We start from the raw sequence: 15,774 nt of genomic DNA, 5'->3' as shown, positions 1-15,774 counted from the left end.
CGCAGTGTGTTGAGAGGGTAGTGTGTGCCAATACTTTCCACTTGGGCCCGGAGGATAAACCGGACTGCTTGGTGCCAAGCTACCTAAAGGTGAGCACAGGTTATCGGACATGTGGATAGTACTCATTCCATCTTTAGCAGTGGATTCAATGTGTATATCATTTTGATTTCAGTGTGAGTGCAATACAAAGACAAGTGTTTTATGCATACAGTATGTAGCTTTTTTGTGGCGAACGCAGTGTGTTGAGAGGGTAGTGTAGTGCCAATACTTTCCACTTGGGCCCGGAGGATAAACCGGACTGCTTGGTGCCAAGCTACCTAAAGGTGAGCACAGGTTATCGGACATGTGGATAGTACTCATTCCATCTTTAGCAGTGGATTCTGACTGTCTTTGAGGAATCCCTGCAAGGCAGAAGCCACTGAGTAACAGTAACATACGCAGATAATCTTCAACGGCTTATGACAGCAACAGATAAGAAGAAGAGGGGTAGGGGGAACAACATTTAAGAAAGTGGCGCATCACGAGCAGTGCTGCCTATGAATGACATGATCTGATGCATTCGTGTTGAGTCTAAAAAAAAAAAAATTTTCTCCTAACTTGATGTTGGTCTCTTTTCAAAGTAACACGAGGGAACTAGCTAGAATGACGAGTAATTTATCCAGGTACATGATTTTGCCTTTTGTCCTTAGAACAGTAGGCTGCACATCCAAGCTGTAAATTTAGCAAACCAGTCATTCATAACACAACAAATGTAAAGTCTTTTTCGGCAGGAAAGGTGCCATTTAATTATAGAAGCTCTCTATTTTACCTCAAGGAAAAAAAGACTTGAAAATCTGAAAAGAATGTGCTAAAACTACGGGGTTATTGATGCTGTAAAACTGGTTTCAGGGATTCCCAGTGATTAGCTGCCTGCTTTTCGTGTCTTCACTGATGGCTCTCATGAGGTCATGATCATCTTAGGTTTGCCCATCTGTAGAAGTCCCTTTTTACATACTGTCTAGCGGAGGGATGCAAGTCTGCTTCCGAATGAAGCTTCAACAGAACAGAAGCCCAAGTGCTTGGGTAGACTTTGAAGAAAGAATGGTTTATAATTTACAAATAGGGAGCGATGAAACTCCAACTAGGTGCACTGAGCACAGACCAAGACAGATCCTTTTACAATAAACGCATTGACCCCAGCACAGACACGATCTAGTGCCTGCTATGGGGGAAGTGCATTCGTGAAAAGTGTACCAGATGTTTGAAGCCAATGGTCAGCTATTCGCTCTGCAGGCAGAAATCCGGCCATCATTTGACCAGGAATCCTCTCCCCACTTCCGAGGGACATACTGCCGGTCTTCACTGACTTGTACCATCTTCATATAGGTCTCAGTTAATGTGTCTCCCGACAGCGCCTTTGTGCCCTTGTCTGTAATTCAATACTAGCACAAAGGTAAAGTTTTTCATTTGATTGTGGCCACACTGCCTCATAATCGCACTGGTGCAAAATATGCACTGGTGCAACGCAGAATATAAAAGGAGCCACAAAAGTATCTGTAGCCAGTTTGTAATATTATAATGATCTGGAGTGCAAAATACCAGTGAAAAATCCTCGAAACTCTTTACAATGCTATATAGTGCTCCCCTTGTCTAGGAAGGAAAATGCTACTTACCAGTAGGCTTCTGTTCTTGGCATGTAGAGCTGTAGATTCGTATACTTATGCATAGCTTGCAATCTGGTGTTGGGCTCGGATGTTTGCACTTTGTTTTTGTCTTGGAAGAAGTCTTTGTAGTCACGAGGTAGGTGGCTCTCTTAGGATGATCGTGCGCATGGGCATCGACTCCATCTCCAAATTGTTTTGCCATGGAGGGTTCTGATGGAGTTAGTAAGAAATAGAAAAGGATGCCCATGTGTAATGTACTTAAGTAAGATAGTACTGGAACAGATGGAGGTATCCGGGGAAGCAGGTGGGCATATACGAATCTACAGCTCTACATGGCAAGAACAGATGCATACTGGTAAGTAGAATTTTCCATTCGAGGCATATGAGCTGTAGATCGTATACTTATGCAAAGACTATACAGCAGTTACCTCTTTAGCGGTGGCTATCTGTACCTGTTGCAGTGGTTTGAAAAAGTGTTCTTAATACATCCTGGCCCACACTAGCTTGTTGTTTTGCCGGCACGTCTACACAATAATATTTTGTTAGGATGTGTGGTGTAGACCAAGTCGCTGCTTTGCAGATGTCATCTAGGGGAATGTTCCCTAAGAAAGCCATAGATGCCTCTAGTTTATGTGTAGAGTGAGCCCTGGGGGAACGGTTAATGTGCATTTGGCTTTAGCGTAGCATATTTGGATGCATTTAACAATCCACCTTGCAATCCCCGTTTTTGAGATAGGATTGCCCTTATGAGGTGGGGAGAAAGCCACAAAAAGTTGTTAAGTGTTTCTAAAGAATTTTGTTCTTTCAATGTAGTAAAGTATTGCTCTTTTCACGTCTAGCCTGTGAAGAGCTCGTTCTGCTACTGAGTGTGGTAGAGGGAACAATACTGAGAGTTCTACAGACTGGTTAAGGTGGAAAGCAGGCACAACTTTAGGTAGAAATTTTGGGTTAGTACGAAGAACCACTTTGTTATGATGAATTTGTAGAAATGGTTCTTGTATGGTTCATGCCTGGAGTTCACTGACTCTTCTGAGAGAGGTGATTGCAACCAGGAAAACTACTTTTCAGGTAAGAAATTGTAATTGACATTTATGCAGAGGTTCAAATGGGGGACCCATGAGTCTGATAAGGACCACATTTAAGTTCCATACTGGAGAGGGTGGAACTCTAGGTGGAATTATTCTTTTACGTGTTTTCATAAATGCTTTGATAGCTGGTACCCTAAACAAAGACAGGTGTTGTCTGTTTTGGAGATCGGCTGCTATTGCAGCGAGGTGTAGTCTAATGGATGTATACGCTAGGTGACATTGTTGTAGATGCAAAAGGCAGCAGGTTATGTTTTGAATAGAAGCATCTAGAGGATTGATGTTATTTGTACAGTAAATTACAAATCTTTTCCACTTTGCAGCATAGCAGGCTCTAGTGGTAGGACATCTAGCCTATTGGATTGTTTTGTGTGTGTGTTGTACACAGCTGCTGTGTGAATTGGCTTTTATAAGCCAGTCTTCCAGATAAGGGAATGTGCTGTCTTCATACGTGGGTCGCAGCTACTACGATGCACTTGGTGATGATCCTGGGTGCTGTAGTCACCCCGAATGGGAGGACTTTGAATTGGTAGTGTTGACCGTCTAGCACAAACCTGAGATATTTCCTGTGAGTGGGATGAATGGGAATGTGAAAGTAGGCGTCCTTTAAATCTAGAGTGGAGAGAAAGTTGCCTTGTTGAAGTAGTGGAAGCACCTGTTGGAGAGTTACTGTGTGGAAGTGATCCGACTGAATTTAAAGGTTTAGGGCTCCGAGGTCCAATATGGGCCTGAGAGAGCCGTCTTTTTTGGGTATAAGGAACTAGAGATAGTAAACCCCTGTGCATTGATGAGGCAAGGGGACTGGTTCTATTGTATGTTTTTGTAATAGAGCGAGAACCTCTTGTTTGAGAAGGGTCAGATGTTCTGAGGACATTGGACGTTATCTGGGAGGCAGATTTGGGGGAGTAGAGGTGAGTTCCAGGCAATAACCATACTGGATATTTTGTACTACCCACTTGTCAGTTGTGATTGAATTCCAGACAGGTAGGGACTGTGAAAGAAGTCCCCCGACAGGAGTGGGATGATCGGGGGGATGTGCAGGGAAGTCACTGTTTGGTGGTAGGGGAGTTGCTGTTATTGTTGCCACCACCTCTTCCCCTACCATTGTTGCCTCTGTAGGCTCAGCGAAAGTATCCTTTGGAGGACGTTTGAGTGGGTCTTTTATAAGAAGAAGAGGGATTTTCTGAGACAACGGTTTTGGAGCCACCCCTTGTAGAAGGAGCGGCAAAAAGAACCTCTAGGGGAAGGCAATTGTAAGCCCCATGGACTTAGCAGAGTCGGTATCTTTTTACATCTTTGCTAAAGATGTGTCGACTGAGGGTCTGAAATGATTCTCTTGATCAAAGGGCTGATTGAGAATTGCAGATTGCACCTCCTGCTTGAATCCGCAGCCAAGCATGCCTGCGCAATGCAATGCTGGTGTTAATGGCACGAGATAAGGTATCAGCCGCGTCAAGTGCACATTTAATTGAGGTGTTTGTGATCAATTTCCCCTCTTGTATAAGGTCGCTTTTGTTTTGTTTGTACCAGTCAGGAAGGTGTTGCATGAGCTGTTCAAGCTCATCATAATAAGCCCAGTTGTACCTGGCCAATAAAGCTTGGGCATTGGCAATGCTCCAATGATTCGCGGCCTGTGACGCAATACATTTAGCAGATGCGTCTATTAACTTGGACTCCTTATCAGGAGGAGGGGTGTCGCCTGTACTCTGAGTTTACCCACTAGCGTGCATTAGACACCACGAGAGAATCTAAAAGGACCTGACCTTTAATGTAAGCTAGGTCATTGGGAGCTGCCTTATACTTATTGTCTATCCTAATATTGAGAATCCTGGTTCTAACAGGGTCCTTAAAAACTTCTGGGGCATGTTTAAGCACACGCACACCCTGCCTTGTAACACTGGCAGGGTGTGCGTGGTTTTACGAGGGTTCAAAAGTTTCAAGCAAGAAATCTTCCTCTAAGGGGTCAGAATGTAATTGTACCCTGTGATATTGATTAATTGCACAAACCCAATATTGTCATCTGGCGGTGATGGCCTAGATAGATAAAGATCTGGGTCATTATGTGGGTCGGGATCTGTGTTGTAGTCATCCTAAGGGTCTACGGTGTGTGAGATGGTATGTACATCATCATCATCATCCCCATGTGGATCTATATTCCCACCCCCATCAGTATGATCATCACCATCACCTAGTGTGTGAAATGAAAAAGCATGTAGTGGGGAGTATGGTGGAGAAATCAAGAGATTTGGATCAGTTTGAGGAGGAGAAGGAGGTGGAGAGGTGTTAGTACTGATCTTTTGTTTTAAGGATATTTCAGATTTTTCTGAAGTGTCCCGTTACCTCTTTTTTGGAGGCTTGGTGATGACTTTGCCAGTCTGTGGATCAATAAAAAGTTTTTTGTTTTGGATCTGAAAACTCAGGCACAGACTGTGTGGGTATGTCCTTTTTCGGTGCCAAAGATTTGGGGTTAGAATGCTCTTTGGACCGAGTGTTTGAGGTTTTTTGTGGGGTCTTGGACTCCTTAGCTTGTGTTATAGGAGTTTGTGGCTCCGAGACTTTTTATGGCTCCGAAGTTGTTTTCAGCTCCGAAGTTGTTTTCGGCTCCAAATGTTTGTCCCTTGGTATGTTTTGACTCCAAGGGCGTCGAGGCTGCCTTCGGTGCCGACAAAGAAGGGCGTGACACGTCTTTGGTCTTGTGCTTCAGTGCCGAAGGTGGCTTTTCGGCACCGGAAAGGGGCAAGCTTGAGACCGAGCCGGAAGGCTTATCTTTAGGTTTCATAGCTGTGCCCGAGGGCGGGGCGTCTGAGCCATGTTGGTGGTGTCGACCCGAGGGCGAGGGTGCTACAGGAGGCTTATGTTTGGGTTTTGGGAGGGGGGTTTCGGTACTCATGGACCGCTGAGCAGGGGTGATTGTCTCTTCTTCGACGACGGAGTTGTCGGCCTCGGAGACAGAGACGTCTTCTTCACCACCTTGTTGCTCCGGCTGGACACGGGGATCTGCCCCGAAGATGGCCGGAACGAGCTGCTTCTGCAAGACATTTCCTGACGTTGAGCCAGATGGTCACGGATGTGTTTCTTCAACCTTAACAATGCACAGACCTCGCAGTTTCTGTCTTCATGCTCAGGGGAGAGGCAGAGAATACAAACCGAGTGCAAGTCAGTGTGTGGCAACTTAGCATTTTTTTGAAAGGAGTCCTTTCCATTGACTTATGTATTTATACCATTTATAGAGCGCACTGCAACCCTACGGGCATCCTAGTGCTTTGGAGAAGGTGCGACTAAGAAGTGATCAGCAAGGGGGAGTGAACAGGTTACTCCTAGGGTGGTTATACTTTAGGGAAGAGCCAGGTCTTGACCTTTTTGCGGAGAGGCAGCAGTTCACTGGTTTTCCTAATCGCAATTGGAAGGCTATTCCAGAGGTGGGCTGCTGCTATGCTAAAGGCTCTGCCACCGTGAGTTGCTTTCCTGATTCTAGGTATTCTGATAAGGTTAGTGGATGAAGAGCGAAGGGTCCGTGTGGGCTCATACCATTGGAATTTGTTTTGTAGAGGTTTGGGACCCAGACCATGTACTGCCTTGACTGGGGGTGAGTGTTTGAATTGTTCAAACGCTCCGTCCATCATCCTCTTTTGTATCGCTTTGTTCGCCCTAAGGGTGGCAGGGTATGCTCAGACGTGAGTCCCTTGTTCACTTGGCCACTGGATTCAAGATAGCCTGGCTGATGAGGATTATGAATCCGAAACCGGTCCCAGGATGCTTGTTTCCGGTCCAGGGAAGACATGGCTTGGCAGTTCGGGCTGGACTGTTCCCATGAGGCCCAGGGTCAGACTGATTTGCATATAGCCATGTCTGAACTGGGGTGGCTGAGTGAACTAAAGAATGGTGATGGATTAAACCCAGATCAGTTGACTGGGGTTGAGTGTTTGAATTGTTCAAACGCTCCGTCCATCATCCTCTTTTGTATCGCTTTGTTCGCCCTAAGTGTGGCAGGGTATGCTCAGGCGTGAGTCCCTTGTTCACTTGGCCACTGGATTCAAGATAGCCTGGCTGATGAGGATTATGAATCCGAAACCGGTCCCAGGATGCTTGTTTCCGGTCCAGGGAAGACATGGCTTGGCAGTTCGGGCTGGACTGTTCCCATGAGGCACAGGGTCAGACTGATTTGCATATAGCCATGTCTGAACTGGGATGGCTGAGAACTAAAGAATGGTGATGGATTAAACCCAGATCAGTTGACTGGGGGTGTTTGATTTGTTCAAACGCTCCGTCCATCATCCTCTTTTGTACTGCCTTGAAGACAGTACATAGAGATTTAAAGAGGATCCTCTGAGGCACGGGCAACCAGTGTAACTCGGCCAGTGCTAGAGTGGTGGAGGATCGGCGGCCTCGAGAGAGTGCCATTTTAGCTGCTGCCTCCTGGATACTCTGGAGTCTGGAAATCAGATATGCAGGAGATTCCAATAGCAGAGCGTTGCAGTAATCCAGGCGGCTAAGAATGGTGCTCCTGACTACGGTTGCTCTAGTCTGTGCTGGAAGGAGAGGCAGCAGCTTTCGGAGGCCCCGCATTAGGGTGAAGCAGCTGCTCACCGGTTTGTTGACGTTGGTCTCCAGGTTTAAGTTTTCATTGAGGCTGACCCCCAAATTCCGCACCGTCTTTACTGGTGTCAGTGGTCCATCTGAGGCTAAGGGCCAGAAGCCAACAGGCAGGCTTCTGGCAATTCTCCCCCCTTTACATTGCATGATCTCTGTTTTACCGCTATTAAATTGTAGCGAGTTACTTTTTAGCCAAGTTGCCATTTCCAGCATGCAGGTGTGGAAGGTCTCAAGTGATTCTGCATGGGCGCCATTAAGGGAGATCATCAGCTGCGTGTCATCCGCGTAGTTGATCACGCTAATATCATGGGCCTTGATGATGCCCATGAGGGGTTGCATGTAGGCGTTAAAAAGGATTGGACTGATAGAGGACCCCTGTGGGACCCCGTGTGGGACTTTAGCAAATTCAGACTGATATGGAGGGAGTGCCACTGCCTGCCATCTATCTGTCAGGTACGAGCGCAGCCAATTGAGCGCCGTTCCTTCTACTCCAAAGGTTTCCAACCTTGTCAGTAGGATGTCATGGCTTACCGTGTCGAACGCGGCGGACAGGTCCAGCAGAATTAGAATTGCTGATTCACCCCTGTCCGCCCTCATTCGCAGGTTGTCCAGGACCATCAGCAGGGCTGACTCGGTCCCATGGGCTGGTCTAAACCCAAATTGCTCCTCTTCTAAGATGTTATTTGTCTCCAGGAAGAGGGACAGAGACCTACTGACCAGCCATTCCGTGATCTTAATTGGATACGGCAGGAGCGAGATGGGTCGGTAATTCTTGTGGCAGCTGGGGTCAAGATTTGGTTTCTTTAGCAGGGGTGTGATAACCGCCTGTTTCCATTCCCTCGGTACAATGCCTGTGCAGAGGGATTGACCGCATAGCTGACGAAGTAAGGGAAAGAATTCAGCCACAAATTCCTTTACAACTTTGTGGGGTAGAGGATCCAGTGGGGATCCAGAGGATATGCTGAGGGCTATTTGAGCAAACTCTTTTTCTGGGGAATTTCGAATTTGTCCAAGATGGCCCTTGGCAGTAAGTGCCCATCCATTCCTTCTCTCTTCTTCCCGCTGTCCACGCTGCTCTGGTGCTGTGCTATGGATGTGGGAGCGTCCTCCATACTCTCTATTTTTATGATTTTTTCCCGGAAGAAGGAGGCCAGACCATCACGTAGCTCCTGAGAAGGTTTGATGTTGCTACTGGCGCAATTTGGGTGGGACATTTCTCTTACTATCTTCAAAATGTCGCGTGACTCATTAGTGCTTTTTAGGATAATGGCTACAAAGTGTTATGCTTTGGCTGTGGCAATCTCTTTTTTATATTTTGTTATTGATAGCCTTCAGAGTAGTTTATTCTGTTCTGAATAGTCCCTCCTCCATTGTCTTTCCGCCTTTTAACAGGCGATTTTCTGATATTTCAGTTTTTCCGTGTACCAGGGCGCGATTACTTTCAGTGGCGCAATATGATCAAGTTTCATGGTCACATGTTCACAAAGCGAGCGGTAGTTCACTGTAATGTCATTCTCCGGATTAAACAGGGTTTCTAACTGAAAGAGGGCATCCCCTCTTTCCCCTTTTTTTAATAGTCCTTTCCAGTCACGGCTGATAAAGGTTCTGACCTGTTTGTTTCTAGGCCTTACGTTAACCAGAGTGTGGACATTGAATGTTACTAGATAGTGGTCTGACCATCCCACTTTTAGGGTTTTTCCCATGGATACAAGGTCCTCTTCTGCGAAGATTAGGTCTAGGATGTTGCCTTCCCTGTGTGTGGGAGTGGTTACCCATTGTTTTAACCCTTTTAACGCCTGACTGCAGGCGTGGTCAGCGCGGATAGGCCCGATGGCCTGCGTCGAAGATCGAGGAGTTTGTTTTTAAATATGCACGGCGAAAAGGAAACACGATCAAGACAATACCGTTGCGTGTCGAATGGGGGCTCAAAATAGACACCGACCAGGAGGGCAGCAAATCACATCCGATGGCGGAAAAAAACAATCTGGAGATCGTGTGGATACCCATGCGGACCATGGTCCTAAGGAGGAGTCACCTACCTTGTGACTACAAAGACTTCTTCCAAGACAAAAACAAAGTGCAAACATCCGAGCCCAACACCAGATGGCGATCTATGCATAAGTATACGATCTACAGCTCATATGCCTCGAACATTAAGTTTCCCTTAATGAAAAGCTCATTGTCATTTCCCACAATACAGTTGTGATATTTCTTTCAAACAATTAAACCACCACAGGAGTTTCCTACTTAACGGAAGAAAAGTAGAAGGCTGTCGTTCTCACAAGATCATGAATTAAGCAGATGCTATATAAAGTGTTTTGCGGGCACCAGTGTTTGAACACGAAAAGAGTGTGCGGGGTATAGTCTTCCATTTCGAGAAAATTCATTTGATACGGACGGATGTATATTGTAATGCATTTGTATGTTGCCTTTTTGTGCTTTTTAAGAAATTTTGGAGTTAGAGACTAGAGATCCCAATAAACCTATGTCACTTTTAAAAATTACTTGATCTTCAATGATAATTCTTAATAAGCATCAAGACTCGCGGTACTGTTCATTGCGGGAACAAGAAATATCATGGTGTTGGAGTAGAGGTGTGATGAGGGCTGGGGGGAGTAACATTTCAGGGTCCGGTTACAAATAACCGAAAACAGAAGAAAATGCTGAACTCACTGCTGCATGTGTAAAGCAAAGTTTTGGGTGCTATTAAAGGGACTATCTGGATCCCACAGTAACATTCTCAAGCTGGGATGGTTAACGGTGTTGGTTTTGGAACAACACTATTGAAATCTTAGTAAGACTGGCCATGTGGCTAAACTTCATGGTCCTCCATTTCTGAATTTTAGCAATAATGAAGCTTTAAGGGGGGAAAAAAACAAATATTCAGGACACGACTAACACGTCATCTCAAGCTCATAAACATAATTTTAAACTTCACCAATCCAACATAAAATGACATTTCCTATCATCAACAGGAAGTTTCTATCACATAATACTGACTGTAATGCTGCAAGCATCAAACAGGAATGTCACTACGTCCGTAAGCAATAGTAATTTTCTGATACTCATTTTATCAATGCGGAGTAATGAAGCATCAGCGAGTCTCAAGCAAATTAGTAGGCCTGGGCGGTAAATTCCGTTCCGTTCGCCAAATTTGGGTAATTTCGAGTTCTGCCGAGAACGCGGAATTGCCCAAAAATTCTGCGTTCCGCGGCTTCGCAGAATTTTTTGCTTGTTTGCGTTCTCAAAATGCTTATTCGTGAGATATTCCCTCCACCCCTCCCCCCAAGCACGCAACCAGCATTCGCGAACAGGAAGAAAGAATCGCGAACAAGCAATTCCGCATGCTCGAGAATTTCTGCGTGCTCGTGGAGATTTTTTACCTTTTCGCTGAGCTTTGCGTAGTGAGACTACGCAAATTCCGCCCACCCCTACAAATTAGGCCTTGTTCTACCTTTAAAAAGACAAGGCGGACTCATTAAATTGCTCTGTCTGGTTTCAGTTGAGATGCGGCCAGTTCACCTTGGCATCTGGTGGGACTGCCTAATCAGAAATGAGGTCAAAACTGTAATGCTTGGGCCCAAACGCTCTGCATAAAAATCAATTTCCCGCTTTGCATCCGAGCGTGAACGTTGTTGTTACTAGGAAAATGATATTAAAAACGAACCCAACAACTACACCAATATTAGGTAACGGACACCATTAAATCTAAGAAACCACCTGCAACACACAAAAAAAAACTTCATTTGTTAAGTGAGCAGGCTTTATGAAATTGGATGATATGTTTTTGAGAAGAGGACACCCATTCATTTCGTACTCAAAATTACGTTTAGAACGATACAAATATACTGTAATGAACAGTAACTTATATTGAAAACGTTTACATTCCCAGACAACCGTATGTGGCAAAATGTTGCTTTTATAAATCATCTACCATTGTATGTGAGTGCTTAACCTGTGAAACCGTAAGATAAGGACTCTGGACTGGAGTAGTCACTCTAAGGTACAGAAAAAAAAGAAACCAATCACTCAAATCCTGTTTTATGTTATTTCTTTGAAGTGAAAAAAATACAAGTCCAGCACGCCCTATGTCCACGTACTTTCTAGCAACCCACACAAAATATAAATGTTACGTTACCAAATAATTGAAGGGTGCAGTGCCTTATCAGGAACTAAGCTTTAAAGTTCAGTAGGGATAGGAAGCGGAGAAGGGCCACCCCCGGTCCTCAACTAAAATCTCGAACCCGAGGGAGTAGGAAGCTGTCTTTTGAGAGAACAGCATAAATCAAATGTAATGGTGTGGAAATGTAGCAGTTAGAATCATTCTGGAATGAGAGGAGTAACGAATGTTTGCAGAATACGGTGGATGAACAATCAAGAGTAAAGTCCTAAAGTAAATCCCCCAAGTCCAGCAAGTGAATATTCCCAGAGGTGAATTTTCTACTCCCAAGCTTGTGGCGAATTTCAAACATTTGGAGTTTGATGAGGAAAGAAAAAAACAGCAACAAATAAACCCCTCTATTTGCGGAAATCCCAAACGACTGCAAACATATAAGCTTTTTCATTGGCCTCACATTTAATGTATCGCTTAAGACAGTGGGCATGCCCTGTTAGTGAAATCTTATGTAAACAAATAAACTTTAGAACAGGCTTAGAGTCACTATCATTTCCCATTGGTATGCTTTGACAGCACTCTTGTTTCCTTGATTCCCATTGGTCACTGCCTCCTGCTCGCCTCCTACTTCCTGCTGCTTATTCAATATTTTGTCTCTGCCATGGTGCATGGGTGAAGTACAGCTTCCTGTCCAAGGCCAATGTCCTCCCACGGGCTGCACGATCCTGCAAGTGCTGTACAACAGGTCTAAAAAAAACACTGACAAAGCCAATCGATCTTGCATAGGCGAATCCTATTGGTTTTGTCTTTTCATGTTGTGAAACTGATTGCCTTTGTAGAGTGCTCACCATTTGCATTGTAATTGTTCTGAAAACATCTAAATCTGCATAGTTTTAGGATGAAGCAAATACACACCTCAGGTGTCTATCAAAACTGGGGACTCTACAAGAATATAGACTGGAGTACGTCTTCATTGATTTAAACTCTAAAGCATGATCACAGTTAAGAGACAGATGTCGTTGAAAAGTCTTTTTCTGCAACCTTGTAGGAGGGACCACATAGATGCATAGGGCCATCAGTCTTTAGAAAGATCACATCAATGATAACCGTAAGGTGCAGAGAGATGTACCCTCTGGTTCCAGCAGACATATCTTTGAAGGTGGAAAAACTAAGCGAACTGAAGAATCGATCAGGGCTCTTATAAACTTGCACCACTGTTTTGGAAAGAGATATTTAGTCTTATTTATTGAAATGCTCAGGTTGTGCAGTGTCGAAAATGATACATTGATTTCAACAGGCAAACTGAACCTTCACCAACCAATCATCAAAGCAGGGGAAAGGAGAACCCTTTAACATGAAGATCAATCAATCAGTTTTTTATAAAGCGCAACTACTTACCCGTAAGGGTCTCAAGGTGCGGAGTGGTGGTGGGGGGTGGATTGGGGGAGGGAGTGGATCTGCAGTTCAGTATATGAGCCAGGTTTTGAGGTATTTCCTAATTTGCAGCAGCGATGGGGATTGCCTAAGGTGCAGAGGCAAGGAGTTTCAGGTCTTCGCAGCGAGGTGGTAGAAGGATCTTCTTCAAGCAGATCTGTGGGATGGTGGCTAGGGCCAGTTGGGCGGAGCGGAGATGTCTGGTGGGAGTGTAGAAGATGAGGCAGTGGTTGATATATGCAGGTTAGGAATAGTGGAGAGCTTTATAAGCAAGCATGAGGAGCCTGAAGGTAATTTTTTTGTTGATAGGTGGCGAGTGAAGGTCTCAGGTGGCCAGTGATGTGCCTGTGGTATGGGATGTTCAGGATGAGTCTGGTGGAGGCGTTCTGGATGGTCTGCAGTTTCTTTAGGAGTTTCTGGGCGGTGTAGGCATAAAGCGGGGTGCCATAGTAGAGTCTGCTGCTGACGAATGCATGAGTGATGGTTTTCCTGGACTCTGTGGGGATCCACTTGAAGATTTTACTTGGGGAGCATGTGGAATCATGGCAACGAAACTGCATTGATTTGGCGGCTTGTTGAGAGCGAGGAGTCCAGGATGATACCAAGGATTCGTGCATGATCCGTGGGTGTGTTTTCAATCGCTGTGGGCCACCAGGAGTCGGTTCAGGCGGAGGGGTGGAGCCCAGGATGAGGACTTAGGTTTTGTCTGAGTTAAACTTGAGGCAGCGGTCCTTCAGATAAGATGCTACAATGTAAATAACATTCTGTGGCCCTCTGTGATCAATTTAGGTAGTACTCTGAACATCTGCAGAGATGGTGTTCACATCTAATGGCAGTACTTAAGTACCAATGATGTTCTATGATTTGTTTAAGACAATAGGCATGTTACAGAATCACAGATGTCACTGAGTCCTCAGTCTGCAAGATCTCCAACATTTGAGGCACAGCCAGCGTGAGCACAGTTTTCACTCTGAGAAGGTTTACCAGATTCCAAGTATTGTGAATCATCCAGGTGATTCTGGTCTTCTGCACAATAACATGTGTAGTGTTTAACTCCAGATCTTTCTGATTTACTGCAACACTAAAAAAAGCAGCTTTTGGATTTTTACCAGTAGGTCTCAAAGGACATGGGGTATCTTGGTAGACGAGAGAGAAAAGGAAGGTTGAGAAGAAAAACTACATTATGTCTTTAAAAGTCTTGGGTCACAAATAGTTCAGTGATGGTAAAAAAGAAGATACCAGGACTCGAACTTTCTGATGCACGCTATTGGATGGAAATTGGAAATGACCGCATCGCTAGAGGAAAGTCAGCCTGAGTTACCTGAGCTGAGATGATGGTTATTTCAGGAGATTTAACTTGGAAATCTATAATTGTTACCTTTGCTTGTTGCCTAACATTTTAAGTAAAAACACCCAAGATGGCTGCTAAGAAACTTCATGCTGACAAAATGAAGAATTGGCACTCAAAGGCTTGGCTCTCTGAATTCCACTTTATATTTCTGAAAAACAGCATCTGCAGAAGGTTGGGTGGAAAAAAAAAATCAGTCAAATGGAAAATCCATGATCTAGTACTGGATCGTATTGTCAGTTGGGAAACGAGAAGCAATACATGCTGTCACAGCTTGGCCTGATTTTTTTTTTTAGGGCTTTGTTAATTTGAAGTTACTACAGGATTACATCCCCTCAATGAACTAAAAAATAGAACAACTCTTCAGCATCAGTGGTAGAAATTCTGAAAATGTAGTGAGATTGTCCCATTTCTGCATAGATTATTATGTTACGACAATGGCCAAATTAATCTGTCACAAGAATGGAGACAGATTTTCTTAAGACTCTTTTCCATTGAGATCCTATGCTGTTATCTCCTTATCTAAAGCCTCAGAATGAAGGAGGTTGATCAACTGTTCCCTCATCGCTGTGACGTTGGAAGATGGGTACTGCAAACAGCCCATAAACCGAAAGTAGTCATTCTTTTAAGTATTACATTTTGTATTTGACACTTTGGTAATAGAAGGCTCAAAATGCAGCATGTTTTATTAAAGCCAGGAACTGATCAATTAGCAAAGACAAGTAAGACAAAGTATGCTGTCAAAGCAGGGCCATCTGCAAAAAAAGGATTTGCAGTGGCAGGCTTTAAAGCTGTGCTTGCGGTAAGATTGACAAGGTACCATTTTCTCAATTAAATGTCATTTGAGGAGTACAAACACATTTGAGGAGTACTTGAACTTGTACAGTACATCACTGCCAAACATCAGAGGGCCAATTATTATAAACGCCAGGAAGGGCTTCCCTGAAATTCATTGAATTAACAGTGGAGTAATACTTGATACTGGGAAGAGGTGTGGCGCCGCGGCTAGGGTGACTGACTCCGGAATCTGGGGATCACGGTTCGATCCCCGGCACCGGTGGCAGATTAGCCCAGCACCAAGTCACATGGTGCTGGGCAATAGCTTGCTTAATCTTCCCAACGGCCCCCAGCGCCTAGAGACCCTTGCGGGTGATTGTGCGCTTTACAAATGTGTTTTTTTTTTTTTTTGTTCTAAACAAGGCAGCATGTAAAAATCGTCTGAAGTAATAACATGGCTGCATATTCAAACTTTTCATACGGAGTATCAAAAACTTCACCAGGTGGTACCAAGTAAAGCATTAAATCTACACTAAAAATTAATAAAAAATTTCTGTGTGTACACAAGGATTCAAGGAGAAGTGGTAAATATGGTTGGGAAACATCTTCTGGAAACAGACAATTGTTTGATCATGCTAACTTTTTAGCATAACAGCACCTATTTAAACTTTTTTCCTTTTTCAGCTTTTTGTGTTTCATAGCACAGGGGTAAGACTCGTTAAAAATAGACTCTAGTACAATTAAGGTGCAGAGGTCCTGCTCTCTAGCCCACTTGAATAA

General features: G+C 44.4%; 1 protein-coding gene across 2 annotated transcripts in view; it reads right to left on the bottom strand.

Moving 5' to 3' along the window:
• The window catches only part of CPEB4 (cytoplasmic polyadenylation element binding protein 4), a 253,854-nt gene that overhangs the window by 77,999 nt on the left and 160,081 nt on the right, over positions 1-15,774 (bottom strand). The gene's annotated exons all lie outside the window — the stretch shown is intronic.

The sequence above is a fragment of the Lissotriton helveticus genome, chromosome 7 (assembly GCF_964261635.1).
Source record: "Lissotriton helveticus chromosome 7, aLisHel1.1, whole genome shotgun sequence".
Classification (NCBI taxonomy): domain Eukaryota; kingdom Metazoa; phylum Chordata; class Amphibia; order Caudata; family Salamandridae; genus Lissotriton; species Lissotriton helveticus.
Note: the sequence above shows the minus strand (reverse complement) of the source record. Positions and strands in the feature narration are given on the sequence as shown.